Source organism: Schistocerca cancellata, chromosome 1 (genome assembly GCF_023864275.1).
Source record: "Schistocerca cancellata isolate TAMUIC-IGC-003103 chromosome 1, iqSchCanc2.1, whole genome shotgun sequence".
Taxonomy (NCBI): Eukaryota; Metazoa; Arthropoda; class Insecta; order Orthoptera; family Acrididae; genus Schistocerca; species Schistocerca cancellata.
In genome coordinates this window covers 528649420-528669511 of record NC_064626.1, presented here as the reverse complement: position 1 = coordinate 528669511, position 20092 = coordinate 528649420, and the positions used below count along the sequence as shown (strand labels likewise).

Here is a 20092-nt window from a genome sequence, read left to right as displayed (position 1 = left end):
AGAGAAGAGTAAATTTCTAGCTCAGAATAAAAGCTGTTTGAACTACATTCTCGTCCGCCCTTTTCTTTTTTTTCTGTGTGTCTTTGACGTCCTTTAGAAACTTTCTCATTAGAAGCTTCCTCATTATCTTCGGAGAAAGATGTGAAATCCAGCATAGAAATGCGCTCCAGTGTTCTCCTTGTAATAAATGTGACCTTTACACCTCGCTGCAAGTAATTATACTCTAGTTTCATTACTGACACTCTATTCTCTCTCCCTCGTCATAAGCTAACGTACATTTCCTCGTGGTAAGAATAATGTAAAGGTCATAGGACGGAACAATACGTTCGTAAATATACAAGGCCCTACATAGATTTACCTGAGAAAATGTACGAAATGATCCGTTTCAGCACACAATCAATAGGGTTAACCTGTATACAACGTTTCATTCTTATGAAAGGAGCTTAGGCCTTCCCTGAATTCCCAAACGACGTTCTTCATGATGATTACTGAATTTTACGCTCCAAACAAGAAGTATATACTGACATTTTCTAAGTATTGACAGATTTATTCCATCAAACGAATTATGTATTACAATTTACCATACATTCAAGTTCTAAGATAGTTATCTAAGTAAAGCTCATACAAAACATGGCGTGGTATCAGAACACTTTTAGTTGCACTGAGACGGAGGTGCACATTGGAAGTGTTATGAGGTGATCAAAGATACAGGTTAACATCAGCTGGACAAGAATGAGGAATGGTACCGTATATCAGGTTAGTGATACTGTCGTCAGGGCTGCCATAATAAACGATTCAAGGAAAACAACGAAAATCTGGGAATAGTTGGGAAAGGGAATAAATATGTGAATCTTGCAGCATTCAATCATGAGTTAAGCGTCGTTATTCTTATTCGTGTGTACCTGTGGTGGCACTGACAAAATTTTTTCGTGGGTCCAGTTTACAGTCGTTTCATTAAGCTCTTAATACTGTTCTGGCGCATCAATATACATGATAGTAGCTCTATATAAGGGAGCATATTAAAAGTCAGATACAATAAATTGTGGCAGCTGGCCTTAAACAGGTGATTACATTGCAAAAATCATTCACAAAATCAATTAATTAAAATTAGGTCTGTCTAAGAATGTAATAGTTACGAACTCGAATTACATTTGCGTATAAGGAATCAGGCTTCAGGAAGCCACTTGTACATGTTGGACCCTTTTTCTATCGTTTTTTACTGAGTAAAGGAACGAGCATCGAATAACTTCTCAATAACAGAGTGATCTTCAGGCACTCATGAAATTACAGGACTATTAAGCAGTGACTACTATCGTCTCTTTCTCGCTTTCAGGTGCCTTGGGTAAACACCATTACGATCACGATACTCCACATAGTAGTCGTTGTAGGAACGTAGAGTGTGTAATAAGTAGAGATCGTCAGTGATCGGAACTGAAGGCAACAGACTTTTCCCTTCATTTCCACATTCCCTTTAGTCATTTGTTAATATTATCATTTAAACAGTGCTGCTCTATTGCGGTGAGGCTGTCATCGTAGTGGTGTCTACGAATAGTTCTTGTCAGTTCACATACTCTTTATGCATAATATTTTCTTCAGAACTCCATGTAGCATGTCTGGAAGGTGAATTTCTCTTTAGTGTTAGCCATAAACGTGTGGGGAACAATGACTATTAACTTATGTGCTCTGTCGAGGTTAAAACTTCTAGCCACTTCACAATAACGACCAGCCATTGTTCAAGTTGAGAAGTTGTAACTGCGCAGCACCGTACCTGCAAACGGCATGTATTATCAGCTTCCCGTGTCGTCTACGTTCGCTCTGAAAAGTGCCACGCAGGTACTCTGATGTAGACATTCAGCATAGCTAGTGGTTCTGGTAGACAGTAGCTTTGGGTATCAAGTTCCCATGGGACACGAGAAGAGGAAAAGCAAAGTAAGAAAATGTATTGTGCGACATAAAAATACTAAGTTAAACATTTTTTTTCCATTCAGCATAAGAAATAAAATTTCATGCACATCCATTACCCAACAACAGTTTCACTGCCTTGTTTAGAACATGTCTCAGAAGTACTATTTCAATAAGATATCGGAATCGGCGCAGCTTTTTAAGATTTGTGACCCTCAAACCACTTTCAGTTTTGAGTGCTCTTTTCATACACGCTTTGGAATTTCCGTGTTGCCTCATTTCCTCGTATCCAGTAATAACCATGCAGTGACTGATACCTAGTAGCAAGGAAGGCAGGATTGGGCTGCGATTGTAGACCGGTCCGTAATTAATTACTGTTGGTTAGTTTATTTTTCAGTCACGTACACATTATTTGGAAACAAAAACAAATAAAAGGTGACAATAAATTAATAAGTGTTTCACGAGCGGAGCCCCGAATAGCAATCTTTTAAGAACGAGTTAACTTCTATAGCTTGTAATTACAGTCATTAAAATATTTTTAAAAGAACAATCATCAAAAACTTACTGTCAGAATAAAATTGTCCAATTAAAATTTCAAGACAAGTAACACCCACGGCTGAAGGCTTTAATGACAACAAATTGAAACTACTTCTCGGCTGAAGGCCCCAATAGTAACAATTTAAAAACTGTATCACGGCTGAAAGCCTGAATAGCAATCTTTTAAGAAACAGTTAACTTCTTCAACATGCGGTCACAGTTACTAAAATATTTTTAAAAGAGCAATCATCATGATCTCACTGCTAGAATGCAATTGTCTAACTAAATTTTAAGACAAGTTACACTCAAGCCAATTATAATAACGTAAAACTGTTTCATGGCTGAAGGCTTGAAGGATTGGCCAGGAATCCTATTAACAATCACTTTGCTAGTGACCTTCCTTTGAAATGCCCGAATACGATTGGACAGATATCTGTTGGCCGCTATCGTTATTAGGCAATATTTTGTCCATAGAACTTTGCAGAACGTATAGTATATATCCAGTGTTTGATATGAGTAGAAACTACACTGTCTGAAGTAGGAGTGCATGCTGAAAACTGACGCTTCCGAATTTATTTTTCACGAAACTCTTAAAGCTTTTCAAATGAAACAAACTTTATTAGAATTCTACAACTTTATTCTTAATGTCTACATATTTATTTCTGAACGTAGTCAGCCTGGCGACGAACACATTTCTACTAACGAGACAAGATTGATGACATTGTAAAATATTTGACTTTGTTAACGTAGCCACAATCTCACCTATTCTGGCACCACTTTATCGCTATGAAGTCCTCCGAAGGTGTTCTTTAAGTTTTGGAAACAGATGAAAATTGGATGGGGGCAAGTTGGGAAGTACGGAGGATAATCGATGACAGTGAATTCATTGCGTCGAATTATTCCAAATGTCGCAGCGCTCGTGTGTGGCCTGGCATTATCATCCCGAATGAGTGGGTGTTCCACTCTGTGTACGTTTACTTTGGAATTCTAAACTCGATTACAGCGCGTTCTTTCTTACGCACAACGTAGTGACGTTACACAACGCCATTTTACACGCTACAATTCGAAGCACTCCAGCGCCAGAGAACTACCAATATCTAGACACGTAGAGCAGGGGTGCAATATGTTAATGAAGTTAATTTTATTAAAAATGCTTTAAGTGTTTTTCAATGAAATATTAGAGGGAATTACTTTGAGCATACCCACGTAAATTAGTGAGCAAATTATGGCTGAGTTTCCGTGGAAATTATCTGTTAATTAAATAAAGCAAACACACACACACACACACACACACACACACATACACACACACACACACAAACACACACACACACACACACACATACACGCACACACAGTAACTCAAAAAGTCCCCATTTTGTGATGGCTATTGTACTGGAAAAATGTTGGTTATACTGGAAAAATGTAGATTACAGAAACTAAATTAACAAGGAGAACAATACGGAGAAAAACTAAAAACGATACAATTTTTGATACAGTATAAACTCTCCGGGCATTGATAGATACATTATGGATCTAGATATATGAAAGGCATTAAAGGAATAACTTTCAGATATTTTTTCCTTCGAAATAGCCTGCATAACTATTGAAATAATTACTGAAAGAACTAAATGATCTGATTTATTTTTGTCTTCTGATTGCAAGTCGTATTTCATGGAATATTGCTAAGCCACTTGAAAATTTACATGAAGTCGGCAAACGTAGAGTGATGAACATAATTCAAGAAATCGAGACTGTAATGATTCGCTTAAACATCAAGACCGTATTCTCAATGGACAAACAAAGTACAAAAGAGTTTTGAGAACGTTTGACATAATACTCCAAACCTTATACTCGTTCCTGTAGTGACTTATGTTTTGTGCCATGACAGGCAAGGGAAAGCCGTTTTTGTATTTCTTACAGTAGATATCAGTTATGGAACATTGCACTAATAATAGGTTTAGAAGCGAGAAGTTCGACTTCACACAGTGACCACGGCACTTTGGTAGCTCCCAGTACGCACGAGATGTATCATGTGCACTATACGGCGTGGCCTAGGATGTATAATCAACAAGGGGTATGGGAGAAACGATCATTCGAAGCAAAAACGTCTAGTAAATACGGGCTCTGAAATTCGTTCCTTAAGAGTTATCAGCACTTCTTCATCTTCAATACTGTGAAACAAATCTCTTCTACTGCAAGCTCTTTGCTTTCCCTGTCTTAGGACGGGGTAGTATAGCTGAAAAGAAGGAAAAGTGTCGAATAAACGTGGGACCTAATGCGCATACCGTAAGAGGTATGAGCACTTGTGTATTTTCGCTAATGTGAAACACATCCATTTGACTGAACAGGTGTTCATAGCTCTTGAGGTACGTACTTTAGAGCCCACATTTACTGGACATTTTTCTACTTTTGGTTCATAGAAACTACTTCCAAAATATGTAAAGAAAGAACTCTTTATTGGCTACCGGGGTTGAATCTACGCTTGATCGGTACGATGAAGGGTTCTTGGTTATGGGCGGAAGGCGGGAAAGCCATTAAAAATCAGTTGTTAACATCTGAAATGAAGAAAACACGATTGGCATGGGCCAAAATATAAAAATAAACGTGTAATGAGTCACATTTGATGCTCAAGGTTACAGAGCAATGGTTCTCAGGCGGAGCACCCGTGAAGCAATGACAGCTGATCATTTTGAACATAGTGTAAAATACACTCCCAAATAAAAAGTGTGGGTTTTCTTCACTGCAAATGTATCTGTGCCTTAAATTCCAACTGATGGCACGAAGGATTCAACCGAATACACGGAAATCCTTGGGCGCATCGGTGTTCCATTCCTATTGACCTTTTCATATGGTGGAGAAACGTTTCTAAGTGATCTGGTCCCTTATCACACTTCCATTCAAGACGTTCATGAAAGAAAACAACATTCATGTATTTCAGTAAATTGGTATTTCACTAGATTTACATCCAGCGTGAAGTTATGGAGTATAGTGAAAAAGATTCTTGATAAAATCGACTATTCAACCAAAGAATGCATGTTTGCAGATGTGGTGAAACTTCGATTGCATGACAACAAGATGTGAAACATTTGTTCTGAATCTGGTCAAATCTTTTCCACAACGTGTTCAGATGCTCATTAAAGCGATTGTCCCATTTAATTAGCACAGTATTGTGGATCATGATTATATTTATTTTTCGATGTATTGTAATCTAATTGTTCACATGGATGTGAAAATGTCCTAAACCGCTAAAAGGCCGTTAAGTATATTGATTAGCCGTGTCACTATAAAGCACCGTTCCTCGAGAGATTTAATGGAAGGTAAGACGTTGCGGTACGTAACGCGGCCAGGAAACTTTACAAGTGTAGCAGAAACGAATGAGGTATCATTCTACTGACGATAAGAATCGAAAATACGTAAACCCACTGACATTAGCGATTGGTGAAAAGGCTTGATGTTACGATCTGGTCCCTGGTAGCCGGCCTCTGTGGCCGAGCTGTTCTAGGCGCTTTAGTCTGGAACCGCGAGACCGCTACGGTCGCGGGTTCAAATCCTGCCTCGGGCATGGATGTGTGTGATGTCTTTAAGTTAGTTAGGTTTAAGTAGTTCTAAGTTCTAGGGGACTGATGACCTCAGATGTTAAGCACTATGCTCAGAGCCATTTCTTGGTCCTTGGTAACTATTCTCTCGGGAACAGCGAATCTGGAGCTCCGTTGTGTTTCTGCCGTGAGCAACTATGGCAAATGGTGGTAGGAGAAGGAATCCACGAGAATGCGGCATGCTCCTGGTCGTCCACGCCTCATCATATCACTCGGTCTGAGTCTTGACCACTCTGTGAAGCAGGATAGGCGGCGATCTGTTGCAGGTTTGACGACAGGGAAAAATGCCGGGTCAGGTTCAAGTGTTACGGGTCAATAATTCAGCGTAAATTGTTCGGACACCACAGCAGACTCCTCTTTCGTCATCGATGTTGACTCAAGGACACCATCAACGTTAATTAGGATTTGAGTGGTTACGGGACCATCGGCAATCTACCGTGGGTCAATGAAAACGTGCCGCCTTGCCGGATGAATGAATTTTCTTGTTACACCAGGACGACGGTCTTGTACGGCTGCGCTGTAATTCAGGTGAAAGGCTGCCTGAAACATACTCATAGCCACTTGGCCTTCCATGTCCGCTGTGAACTATGTAAACATTGTTGTGAACCACATCCATCCATCTACGCTTGATGTCTTCGCGGACAGCCATTGCATCTTCCTTCCGAATGACTGCCTATGTTACGATGGCAGAACCAAGCTACACTGTTTTGAACAGCGTGATAGCGAACTCATGTTGATGGATCCCGAACCGAATTGGCATCTGGACCCGATGGACTAGATCTGGAACGCTATCGAGCACTACCTCTGGAACACAAACCAGTGACTCGCAATTTATGTGAAGTGTGTGACCCGTGAGTTGACTTCTGGTGCCAAATACCTCCAAAAACCGAGGGCTTGTCGAATCCATACCACGCAGAAGCAGGTAGCCAAAATCTGTTAGTTTATTAGTATCTATTATCTAACATAGTGGCAGGCTTTTGCAGCCGCTACAACTGCCGTGGCAGTGTTTGCTAGCAGAAAGTTGGTAAGAGAATAAAATTTTAGTACAATATTGATGTGGAAGATTTTATCTGCGTAGGTAAATGGTAAGATAAATGTGAATAGCTTTTAGTGGTCACAGACTCCTTTTCTTGACGTGCGTACATCACAAATACTCTGTTTGTGCTAAACTAAACAAAGATAGGAATTTGGGAGCTCATGCTCCTTCTTTGTTGAGTTCAGAATGTATACTCTAACACAAAAAAGCACCACGAAGGAATCATTCGAATGGGACGGAAATCGGTAGATGACATATAAATGTGGAGATTACAGTTTCAAAATGTTGGATGATGCATTCAAGAGGAAAGGCTTCAAAAATTGCACATATCAATACTGCGTTAGTCCACCTGTGGCATTTATGCAAGCACTTATTCGGTATGGCATTGAGTTATAGAGCTGTCGGATATCATCCTGAGGGCTACCATGCCACATTATGTCCAATTATCGCGATGGATCGTCAAAACCCGGAGCTTGTGGCATGACCCTACAGATAATGCTACAAACATGGGGAGAGATCCGACGGCGTTTCTGGCCTCAGTGTGGTGTTGCAAGTACAAAGGAAGGCATAAGAAACTCTTGCATTATGCGAGCGGAAAATACATTTCTGAAACGTGTGCTCAGTATAGCTTGCCATGAAGGGCAACAAAATAGGGAGTAGAACATCGTCGACGTACTGATGTGCTGTAAGGGTGTCGCTGATGGTAACCAAAGGGGTCCTGCTACGAAGTCTAATGGCACCTCAGAAGAACGCTGAAGTTAATATCACACCACTGTCTGTGGAGCCTCCACACACGTCTTCGCTGATTATCGGGACTCAGTTCTAAGCGAGATTCATCACTGAACACAGTTCTACTCCAGTCAGATTCCAACTAGGAGTGATGATGGTCTAGGCTGCCGTTTCTTTACATAGCAAGACCCGTTTGGTTTTCATCCACGACATCCTTACACACAACGGTTCGTTGATGGTATTCTTCAACCCGTCTAGTTTTAATTGCCCTTTGCGGCAAGCAATCTTAGACCTGCGTTTCAGCAAGATTGTGGCCGCCCACATATGGCGAGTTTCTACTGCTCGTCTTTTTGCTTGGCTCTGAAACTGTTGTCTTACCGGCTGACAAAGGCAATGCTACAGTTGTTGTCTCCCATAAGGACTACACTAATAAGATGCACAGCCTGCTAAATGACGATTCCTACCGGAAGATCAGCGTTGACCCTACAAAGAAGGTGGAGAACAAGACGAGGTCGCTTCTCAAGGACGCAGATTTACCGGAGGGTGACGCTAAGAAATTGTTGCCCCAAGGTCCGGTACCGCCTAGACTATATGGACCCCCGAAGCTTCACAAAGAGGGGAGTACCATTACGCCCCATTCTCAGCAAGATCAGGGCACCTACATATTTGTTGGCCAAATACCTGACGAGAATATTAAGTCCTTATGTGGGTAAATGCCCTCATCACTTCCGTAATTCCGTGGATTTTCTTAAACGCCTTGATAGCTTTAGGTTGGATGAGTCTGATATCATGGTGAGTTTTGACGTCATTTCCTTGTTTACGAGGGTACCCCTGCGAGAGTCACTAGAATTGATTAGTCAGAAGTTTGACGAGAAGACCACTGAACTTTTTAGGCATGTCTCGACTTCCACGTATTTTCTTTTTAATGGAGAATACTACGAACAAACGGAGGGAGTCGCCATGGGTAGCCCACTCTTAGCCCACTCTCACCGGTGGTAGCGAATTTGTACATGGAGAACTCCGAGGAGGAAGCCCAGTCGTCATTCGAATGGAAACCTACTTGCTTTTTCCGTTACGTGGACGACACGTTCGTCATCGGGAAACTTGGTATGGATAAACTCCTTGACTTCCTTACACATCTAAACTCTATACACCCCAAAATCAAATTCACTACGGAGACTGAAATGGAGGGTAAATTACCTTTCCTTGACGTCTTGGTCAAGAGAAGGGCTGACGGCACCCTAGGTCATGGGGTGTATCGGAAGACAACGCATACTGATCTGTATTTGCACGCAGACAGCTGCCACCACCCTTCACAGAGGAATGGGGTACTTAAAACTCTAGTACATAGGGCGCGCACTATCTCTGACGCGGAGAGTCTACCCCACGAATTGGAACATCTGAGAACTGTATTCTGAAAAAAAAAAAAAATGGGTACTCAGAGTGGCAGATTCAACGTGCTCTCCGCCCAACCACTACAGCACAACCTGTGGAAATGGATGAAATCACGAGGGAGGATGTAGGCACTGCGTTTATTCCATATACAGGCGCACTCTCGAGGAAAATCGCATGCATTTGGAAGAAAAACCGGGGCGGAACTGTGTTTTGTCCTTGGAATAAAACTCGTGCTCTGGTAGGGAGCGCCAAAGATAACCTCGGTTCGAGGAAGGCCGGCGTGTACCAGATTCCGTGTCAATGTGGCAAGTCGTATATTGGTCAGACGATGCGTACCGTCGAGGATCGATGCCGTGAACACCAGAGGCACACTCGACTGATGTATCCGAGCAAGTCGGCGGTCGCTGAACATTGTTTGTCTGAAAATCACGCTATGGAGTATGAATGCACGAGGATTCTGGTACAGACGTCGAGATCCTGGGACAGCGTTGTTAGAGAGGCCATCGAAATTCGCCCCAATGACGACCTCATAAACCGTGACTGTGGCTATAATCTTAGCAAGGCTTGGGAACCAGCGATTGGGTTAATCAAGAGTAAATCGAGCAAACGTATACTTGTGACGACCGCAGCGGACAGAGCCATCACACCGACGTCATCTCAGACGCCGTCGCAATCTGTTCCACCTCGCGACCGTGGCGCGGGGTGCGGACGGCGGAGGGAGCATGCCGCGGGCGGAGGGTATTTAAATAGACCGCCGCCGCGACCGAACCCAGTTCCCTCTGAGCAGCCATAGCTTACGGATCTCCGTGCCGGCATGTTCACAGGAGCTCAGTCCGTCATTTCCCCTATGATGGCGACATGTATGATCGCCGAAATATTGTGCCCGTTGGACACTGTAGACCGGCAGTACACCCGTGGATATTTTGATTATCAAATACACCGTGAGAAACTCAAGAATTACTCGTTTACAGTCTTCTACTTGTAAGTAGGCTGTTTAGATTTTTATATTGGTAATGCCACGTAGCGCTCTGTATGAAAATCACTGGCTGTGCTGTGTGCAGTCTGTGGCTAGTTTGCATTGTTGTCTGCCATTGTAGTGTTGGGCAGCTGGATGTGAACAGCGCGTAGCGTTGCGCAGTTGGAGGTGAGCCGCCAGCAGTGGTGGATGTGAGGAGAGAGATGGCGCAGTTTTGTAATTTGTCATGAACTGCTATATATATGATGATATTAAGGTAAATATAGTGTTTGTTCTCTATTAAAATCTTTCATTTGCTAACTATCCCTATCAGTAGTTAGTGCCTTCAGTAGTTTGAATCTTTTATTTAGCTGGCAGTAGTGGCGCTCGCTGTATTGCAGTAGTTACAGTAACGAAGATTTTTGTGAGGTAAGTGATTTGTGAAAGGTATAGTTTAATGTTACTCAGGGCCATTCCTTTGCAGGGATCTTTGATAGTCAGATTGCGTTGCGCTAAAAACATTGTGTGTCAGTTTAAGCACAGTCTTGTATAAATTGTTCTAAAGGGGACGTTTCATACTGTGCTGTGGCATCACTTAGCACACCATCTCCAGCGCCGGTTAGCACTGTCTAAAAAACGTACGGGTTGTTGGAGCGTCTGGGCCATTGCTCCCCATTCATTTTAACTTCCTACACGCTGTCATTTGCTAGACGTAGCTCAAGTGTGACTCCTTCCACTGATTATTTGTGACTTTTTCAACCATCCCCCACAATGCTCGACGGTCACTCTGTATTAGTACATGAGTTGTACCTAGACCTGGTTTATGCCATGGTAGTTTCTCCGCGTTTCCACTTCACAGTCACGTTACCAACCTTAGAACCGGTAGCTTTAGAAAACTTGAACTGTCTCTGGTGGATCTGTTACCCAGGTGATATCCAATGCCCTGTCCACATTCGCCACTGAGCTCTCCTAACAGCCCCATTCTGCTGATACTGCTTCTTTACTGACTACAGAATACTCCTCGCCTCCTTTTCTACATGGAAAAGTGCATGATGAACAGAGTGCTGTCTTGTAAATTATTTATACACAACCGGTTTCACTTAAAGTCCATCTTCACAGAGCTGTACATACGAACGAAACAAAAAGAGAGCGGTGAATAGCGAAACTAAATAAAAATTCCCATAGTGAAAACTCAATTGAAAACTTACGTATTTTTTTTATTTATTCATTATTACAGTGGTTGTATCACATGAAATTTATACCCTTAGATGTGAATCAACATCATTGTTGAGTCATAAACTTACAAAATATATAACATAGGTATTAAGTACTACAGCAATGATTACATGAAAAACAAGTGAAATACTGACACCGCAACATGTTAAGTGGAATCCAAGAGGTAACCATGCTACACCAAACTTCGTACAACGAAAGACACTATAAGGGCAAAGTAAGCTGCAACGTAATGTCGAATCTTAAGAAGTATAAAACAATGAAAATTTTATTATGATGAACACAAGGAGGTATACATACAGCATTTCTTTTCACGTAAACAACGACCGATACTTTAGGTCCAAATGAATTCAAGTAACACAAAAATATCTACTGCCTGAAACTAAATTACATGTGTGAGAATTATAATGAATAGAACCAGACTTCCATATCACACCATAAGATAATTACGTGTAGACACCTGGATTGGAGAAATACTCGTAAATTGTTTATACATTCTGCGTAGAGAAATACAAAGTCTAAAATATGAATAAGGTCTGTACATCATGCCTCATTTTTGCCTATACTACGAAAATCTCAGACGAGTATGAAGTCCAAAAACATACACCAGATCTAATGATTTACCAGGTAAACGAACCCAGAAATGCAGATAAATATAAAGTCATGTATCCATCAAACTGATAATCAGCATAGTGGAGTTGAGCTTAGGCTAGTTGTACTATCCGTAATCCTAAAAATGGTTGTGGATACATATACTCCATGAGGAACCGAGTGGATATCTTAGCCAACATATGGAGAGCCAAATGTAAATTTAGAAGATTGTAAATTAAAGTCCCCTCAAGTAGTGAAACAGACAGTCATATAGAGTTACAAATATAAAAGATACAGTACATAATAGTAGTACGAGGCGTTCTGAAAGTAAGGTCCGATTAGGCACGAAATAGAAACCACTGCGAAAAACCAATGAAACTCTGCACAGACGTGTTGGTCAGTGTCTTTAGTGTGCCTGTCGATCGATTCATGTCGCTCTTTTCAGTTCAGAGCGCCATGTGATCGCGCAAAATTGCCTAAAGCAACAGTGTCTTCCGCCAAGTATGTGAGTCTGGTGAGAGAATTCGCCTGAGGCTATGTAGGCCACATAACATAAATGTCATGCGTTTCTCTCTTCAAGACAATTTTTAGCAGCATTCTGCAGGGGCAATGAAGACGCTCCTTCAGCGCTTTCTATGCTAAGTCTTTGACCACCCACAATGCAGCCCTTAATTGGCTCCCTCCGTTGTTCATCTCTACTCACATGAATCGTTGGCTACGAACACAACACTCTGGGACAAACAACGAAAGACAGGCAATAGTAGATGTGGTGTCACCGCCAGACACCACACTTGCTAGGTGGTAGCTTTAAATCGGCCGCGGTCCATTAGTACATGTCGGTCCCCGTGTGTCGCCACTGTCAGTGATCGCAGACCGAGCGCCACCACACGGCAGGTCTAGAGAGACTGACTAGCACTCGCCCAGTTGTACGGACGACTTTGCTAGCGACTACACTGACGAAGCCTTTCTCTCATTTGCCGAGAGACAGTTAGAATAGCCTTCAGCTAAGTCCATGGCCACGACCTAGCAAGGCGCCATTAGCATTACATTGCATATATCTAGAGAGAGTCTCACTTGTATCATCAAGAATGCTGTATACAAATGATGGATTAAAGTTAAGTATTCCAGAAGCTACGTACTTTTCTTTATAGCATTCATTACGTATCCTGTTACAGACCTAAGCAAGCCTGCGGGAATTAAGCGCGTGCCCTTTCGGCTTCCTCGCCCTGTGTCTAGACTGTCTTGTCTAGACACAACAGTAGAGATTTGGCGGAAAGCGCAGGCGGCTACGTTCTGTGACGCGGGCACTGGAAAGTTTGTACAAAGCCACCACAAATGTCTACGTCGGGGCAGAGACTATTTAGAGAGGTAGCTGGAAGGTGTGGCTAACTGTTGCGAATAAAAAAGTTTTGATTTTCGCTGTGGTTTTCATTTCACGACCGATCGGACCTTACTTTCCGAACAGCCCTCATACGTTCTTATGTACCTAAACACAATAGTGAGACTTAAGTGGAAACATGGTTCAAATGGCTCTAAGCACTATGGGACGTAACTTCTGAGATTAGTCCCCTAGAACTTAGAACTACTTAAACCTAGCTAACCTAAGGAGATCACACACATCCATGCCGGAGGCAGGATTCGAACCTGCGACCGTAGCGGTCGCGTGGTAGCAGACTGTAGCGCCTAGAACCACTCGGCCACCCCGGCAGGCCAGTGGAAATATAATGAAAATTATTAAACAGAAAACAAAGCTAAACTTATCTAGTCCATATACACAACTACTTTTGTACTGGTGGTGGTCAATTCCGCATTACGTAGGGGTGTCCGGATGGTTTGGATCACGGCCCTATTCCCATAAAACAAAAATAATTGAAAACACACAAATACCAGTCGTGAAAGCCTGCACTGTACGATCAATCAGACGTTTCTGCTGTGCACTGCGGTGCTATGTCAACCCATCTCCCACAGTGAGCGTTGACAGGACGCCGCCGGCCGCGCGACACCACTGACTCGCCGCAGACTGGCTTCGCAGAGTTCAGCTCCGCAGACAATTCGGCGGCGAGCTCGGGGCGGGGCCATTGAATTAGCGGCGCGGGCGGCGGGCATCAATTATTCACGAGGCGGCCGATGTCTGCCGGAAGGCGCTCCGTGCCGCGCCGCGCCGCCCCGCGCCTCGCCGTCCACCCGGCGGCAGCCATTCGACGGCCAGTGTCTCCATCCATCTTCATTACCGCGGACGGCCCATCCCGGCGGCGCCATCCAACTCCACCGAAGATCGGGACCCAAGTGCACTCCTCCCTGTCTCCTCCTCCTCCCACTGAAACCTAGTTGATCACGAAACGGATTGGGCGCCACCAACATCCAACAGATTACCCCCTTTTTTTTTCTTTTGAGACAACCACGGTAGGTCGTAAACTCCAGCCCGGCATAATGGGAAGCACAATGATTATTTTTACCAAGTCCACCGCAGATTCATGGGGCGTTGCTTATACTGATGGGCATAAGCTTCCGAAGTGCCGGGGCTAGCAGTTTACTTAACACTAAATTCTTCTAGAATCTTCATATGGAAATGATGCTCTAAGCAGCCCCCTTTTCTAACTCCGACTTTTGCTGTTGGGCATGGATTAAGAAGAAACGCGAAGTGACTGTAATCGACCCTGCAAGTGGAGTAGAAAAGAGTTTGGCACCTGCAATAATTTAATTTGATAGAAATTAATTTGATAAAGGAAAGTTTCATTAACGTAGTGAGAAATGAAAGGGTTGGTTTACCGATCCACAGAACGAAAGTTCTGTCCAAAATAACAATTTAATTTATTATGACTTAACTCAAAATAATAAACAAAACACATGAAATATTTACAATACGTCAAATGGGATACTCCAATAAAAATTGTGAAGGTGAAGTTGTCCATAAAGTAACTTGTGACGTGTATGACCAAGTGGTATGTGGAGCCAATTCCTTGCAGCTCAAATCTTAAGAGAATCATCTAGCCAACTCAACATTAATTGCTGCTACAGTAGTGCGAACTCAGACAATGAACATCCAAGACAGAACCACGTAATAAAAGACGGGAACAGGCACGCTGTGCTGAGGTCTGATTATCACAGAGCAAAATTCCCTACTCTGCCGGCGCTGCAGACATACATTACCAAGCTGTCTTCTTAACTGCAAGGACACGATCTGGCGTACCAGAGGCGATGGCTGGTTGCTTCGACGTCCCGTCGTGGTGATGATGATGTCGCGAGTGTAGCCCGAAACAAATTATCCTGGTCTGGTTGTTCCAGACTAAAGACTTCCTATCAATACAAATGCGCCTCTGAGGGAGACGAAGAAGGCTCGACACACAGTCACTGACGGTACAGTGATTGATTTTAACAAGCAAAGTCACACAGTAACTCCGATACAGTCCACTTTAGCCAAAACTGCACAAGAGGGACAACATAGGCCGCTTGTACACAGATCGCTCAATTGCCAACTGTACTCTGAAAGTTACATTGAAGTCGAAACTTCAGCAACTTCGTCAAACAGTTACAATTAAATGAAAGTATATTAGACATCCAAAGGAAGGCAGACTGTCCAGAGCACCGAGAGCTCAGTCTTGTAACCTACCCCGACCGACAGGCGAGAGCCGACCTATCTAGAGCACCCGTACAAGCCGTAGACAGAACATTTCCACTCCCATGTTAGTGGCCGTGGTTAAACGTTCCAATCAGCAACTCAAAAACCAGCGGAAAATTCCACTATATTGCCGACGCACTACTGTTCCACCAATGGAGATACTTGGCGCCAATTTCTGCGCCGATTTTACTACGTCATGGACCTATCCCCTGAGCAAGCCAATCACAGTTATGATTTTGCAGAAAACGCGGGAATTTGCCCGCCAAGACTGCCTGGGAACACAAGTCTTTCCCACGCCTCTCTGGTAGCCCGCCAGAAAGTGTTATCACTAAGTTTCTGCGAAGTAATGGAATCTCTAGCCCAGCCACTCCGTCAGGCCGCTGTGGGCGTGTCGCCCCCATCCTTATGACAATGTCGGCGTCTGGAAAGCATCCACTCGACTCCCTCACACCCGTTGGCTTAACCCTTTCAAGATCAGCATAACCCACCTGTCACCAGACCACCCGGGTGACCAGAGACGCTGCGTGGGAAGTCCGCATGTGAAGGTATAGCAACTTTTCACCATATGCAATCAGAGAGGAAAATCGAACTTCTCAGAGTTGGTTCAAATGGCTCTGAGCACTGTGGGACTTAACAGATATGGTCATCAGTCCCCTAGAACTTAGAACTACTTAAACGTAAATAATCTAAGGACATCACGCAACACCCAGTCATCACGAGGCAGAGAAAATCCCTGACCCCGCTGGGAAACGAACCAGGGAACCCGTGAGCGGGAAGCTAGAACGCTACTGCACGACCACTAGCTTCGGACGAACTACTCGGAGTAAGACAGAAATATGAGAGGGGGCTCATGCCACCTCTCAAGCTCCCTAAACGCGGCTTAGTCTTGAAGTTGTGGTAGGTGCTCAGAACATCTCTATCTCTAGTCTCCCAGGCACCTTCTGATTTGTGGCGGAGGGTACTTCGTTCACTTCTGTACCCTCGTCTCTGGCTGCCCTTCCCTAGTCTACTAGAGAACGGCGCGTGAGAAGAATCATTTTTATCAGGTTACCTTCCATTAAGGAAGTGATTCAAAGAGCGGTGACTGATACCCGAACAACAGGGACAAGCATTAAGAATAAAAACTAGCGTATATTGAATGGCTAAAACCTGGATTTGCATAATAAAATCTAAAAGGGATGACTGATTGCTGCACTGTATAATTTATAAGATGATATAGGTAGCCTGGTGAGATCGATGTCTTTAATCTTTTTTTTTTCCATAATTATACGTAGGAGGCTGACCCTTCTAGGAACTTACGCCCTCTGAGTTTTAATAGTAAACAACAAAGTGGTTCCCAACGCCTCACATGAAGCGCCTTCCACAGGAACTGTATGAACATTTCCCTAAAGCTATTTCGCTTATTAATGAACCTGTGACGAAACCTGTATCTCTTCTTTGGATCGTCAGACTTTTTTCCCGTCAAACTTGCCCGGTAAGGGTGCCTCAGTGTTACTGATGAGCAGGTGTCGGTCGAATGCGGAATTTATGGGTAGACTGCGAGTCTTGAGGTTTCTTCCAATGCATATTAGCTTGGTATCTGCCTCTCCCACTCTTAGTTTTGTTTAATTATTTTTATTTACGTGTTTATTTCTTCTGGGCAAATTATCCCTTCAGCCCCTCTCTGACATCTAATCGGACACCCTTATTAAATAAGTGTTGCAATTTGTGTAGAGTATTACGAACATATAAGAGTAATACAATTGCGCCTACTTATAGGTTTCATGCAACCCTCAGAGCCTTCAAAAACTACATACTCTCTCGCTCACTAGGCACAAACTATTAGTCCTACTGAAAAAATTTGTAGGAATTGTAACATAGGTAAGTGTTGTACCAAGATACATTTTCACTGAAGACCACAGTTTTCAAGTTATTCAAGAAACAAGCGTTTCAAAGTAACTTTGTACGCTTCTTTTGAATAATTCAATAACTACAACCTCTAGAATTTCCCAGTTCAATATTTAATTAGATACCTTACACTTCCTATGAAAAGGTCTTGTTCATTTTTTGTATAGGACGAAGTGTTTGCTTGTAGCGAGCCATAATACATGAAAATCGCGAGTGTAGTATTCGAAGGTTTTTCGGGTTGCATAAAAACCTTGGGTTGGGGCAGCTGAATTATCAAAATGATGGTAATAGTAAAATTAATAGTAATAATCATAATAATTTACGGTAGGTAAACGAAATTTAAAAAAATTCAGTCATATTAACATTTTATTTAGCTATGTTCTTGTTGAATGTGAGAAATGACACATAAAAGAAATGTGGGTTGCAGTGGAGACGAAGTAGAATGGTCAGAGGGAGTGCAGAAAATAATAATATAATATTAGAAGGTGCGATACAAGGAAACAAGAAATAGAAAGGGATGAGAAAGGATAGATATATCATACATACTACTTTCCTGTTGGGCAGTATGGAAACAGTTGCGGTATTCGATTTTATATCTTCTTGTGCACACATCAAAAAAGTTTTGCATCATCTCGGTTCTGAGAGATCCGGAACCTGTACAGAAAATGGGAGTAGAGATCAACATAAACATCATTTCCGACCTTTTTATTGCTCATGAAAACCACACATTGCATGTTGTATCACCAAACAGTGAAACGTACACACTGGTACCTCTAATACCCGGTAGCATGTCCTCTTGCGCTGACGCATGTCTGTATTCGTCGCGGCATACTATCCACAATAGCATCAAGGCACGGTTGGTACAGATTGTCCCACTCCTCAACGGCGATTTGGCGTACATACCTAAAAGTGGTTAGTGGGACACGTCGTCCATTAACAGTCCTTTTCAATGTCCGTTAGAGTTAATGTCTGGAGAATATGCTGGCCACTCTAGTCGAGAGATGTCGTTATCCTGAACTAAGTCATTCACAAGATTTGCACAATGGGAGCGCAAATGGTCGTCCATGAAGACGAATGCTTCATCAATATGCTGCCGACATGGTTGCACTAGCGGTCGGAGGATGGCATTCACGTATCGTACAGCCTTTATGGCGCCTTCCATGACCACCAGCGGCAAAGGTCGCCCCCCCCATAATGCCACCCTAAAACAGTAGGGAATCTCCACCTTGCTGTACTCGTTGGACAGTGTGTCAAAGGCGTTCAGCCTGACCGGGTTGTTTCCAAACACGTCTTCGACGATTGTTTGGTTGAAGGCATACGCGATACTCATCGGTGAAGAGAACGTGATGCCAATCCTGAGCGGTCCATTCGGCATGTTTTTCGGCCCATTTGTACCGCGCTGCATGGTGTCGTGGTTGCAAAGTTGGACCTCGCCATGGACGTCGGGAGTGTAGTTGGGCATCATACAAACTATTGAGTACAGTGTGAGACGTAACACGACGTGCTGTGGCTGCAAGAAAGGCATTATTCAACATGGTGGCGTTGCTGTCAGTGTTCCTCCGAGGAATAAACCATAGGTAGCGATCATCCATTCTAGTATTAGTGCTTGGGCGGCCTGTGCGAGGCACGCCATCGCAATCGTGTCTCTCTGTATCTCCTCCATCTCCGAACAACATCTCTTTGGTTCACTCCGAGACACCTGGACATTCCCTTGTTGAGACCCTTCCTCGCACAAAGTAACAAAGCAGAAGCGATCGAACCGCGGTATTGACCATCTAGGCATGATTGAACTACACACTACACGAGCCGTGTACCTCCTTCCTGCCCGCCCGGTTTTCCGTGCAGTGTAACGCACTGCCTTCCGGCCGGGAAGGTGTGCCGTTGCCCGGCACGAACCCGCCAGGCGGATTAGTGTCGAGTTCCGGTGTGCCGGCCAGACTGTGGATGGATATAAGTCGGTTTTCCATCTGCCTCGGCGAAAGCGGGCTGGTTCCCTTATTCCGCCTCAGTTACACTAGGTCGGCGTTTGCTGCGCAAACACTTTCTCCACGTACGCGTACACCATACTTACCCTACCACGCAAACACTAGGGCTACACTCGTCTGGTGTGAGAGGTTCCCGGGAGGGAGTGCACTGTGGGCCGAACCGCACAGTTACCCTGGGTCGGTGTGGGGCAGCGGTGGGGTGAGTGGACTGCTGTAGCCTCTTGTGAGGTTGTGAATCACTGAGAGCTACGGCGGGGAAGAAGCCTCTCCGTCGTTTCTAGTTCCCCAGTTCCATACAGTATAATACAATACCTCTGGTGTAATCACTGGAAGCGATCGGCTGTCTGAATCGCTCCATCTAATAATCGCTACCCATGCTTGGTTGTTTACGCCCTTGGGCAGGTTTAGTGACATCTCTGAACAGTCAAAGGGACTGTCTGTGATACAATAGCAACAGTCAAATTCTATCTTCAGGAGTTCTGGAAGCCGGGCTGGTGCAAAACTTTTTTTGATGTGTGTACTTTGTTCTTCCATTTTCTTATGAGATGCAGATGTTAAACAACGCCAATGCCAAGCTGCACCCTACCCCAACGCCGTGTTTATTGTGATCTCTTCTGTTTTTGA

The 20092-nt window shown here is 43.5% G+C and overlaps 1 protein-coding gene and 1 non-coding gene across 2 annotated transcripts in view; one reads left to right on the top strand and one right to left on the bottom strand.

Annotated features, from left to right (window-relative positions):
- The window catches only part of LOC126179316 (acid sphingomyelinase-like phosphodiesterase 3a), a 1154906-nt gene that overhangs the window by 602597 nt on the left and 532217 nt on the right, over positions 1-20092 (top strand). The window lies entirely within an intron of this gene.
- Trnas-gcu (transfer RNA serine (anticodon GCU)) lies at positions 13601-13684 on the bottom strand. Its single transcript is given in 2 exon segments — positions 13601-13635; positions 13645-13684. It is a non-coding gene; the product is annotated as a tRNA-Ser (tRNA).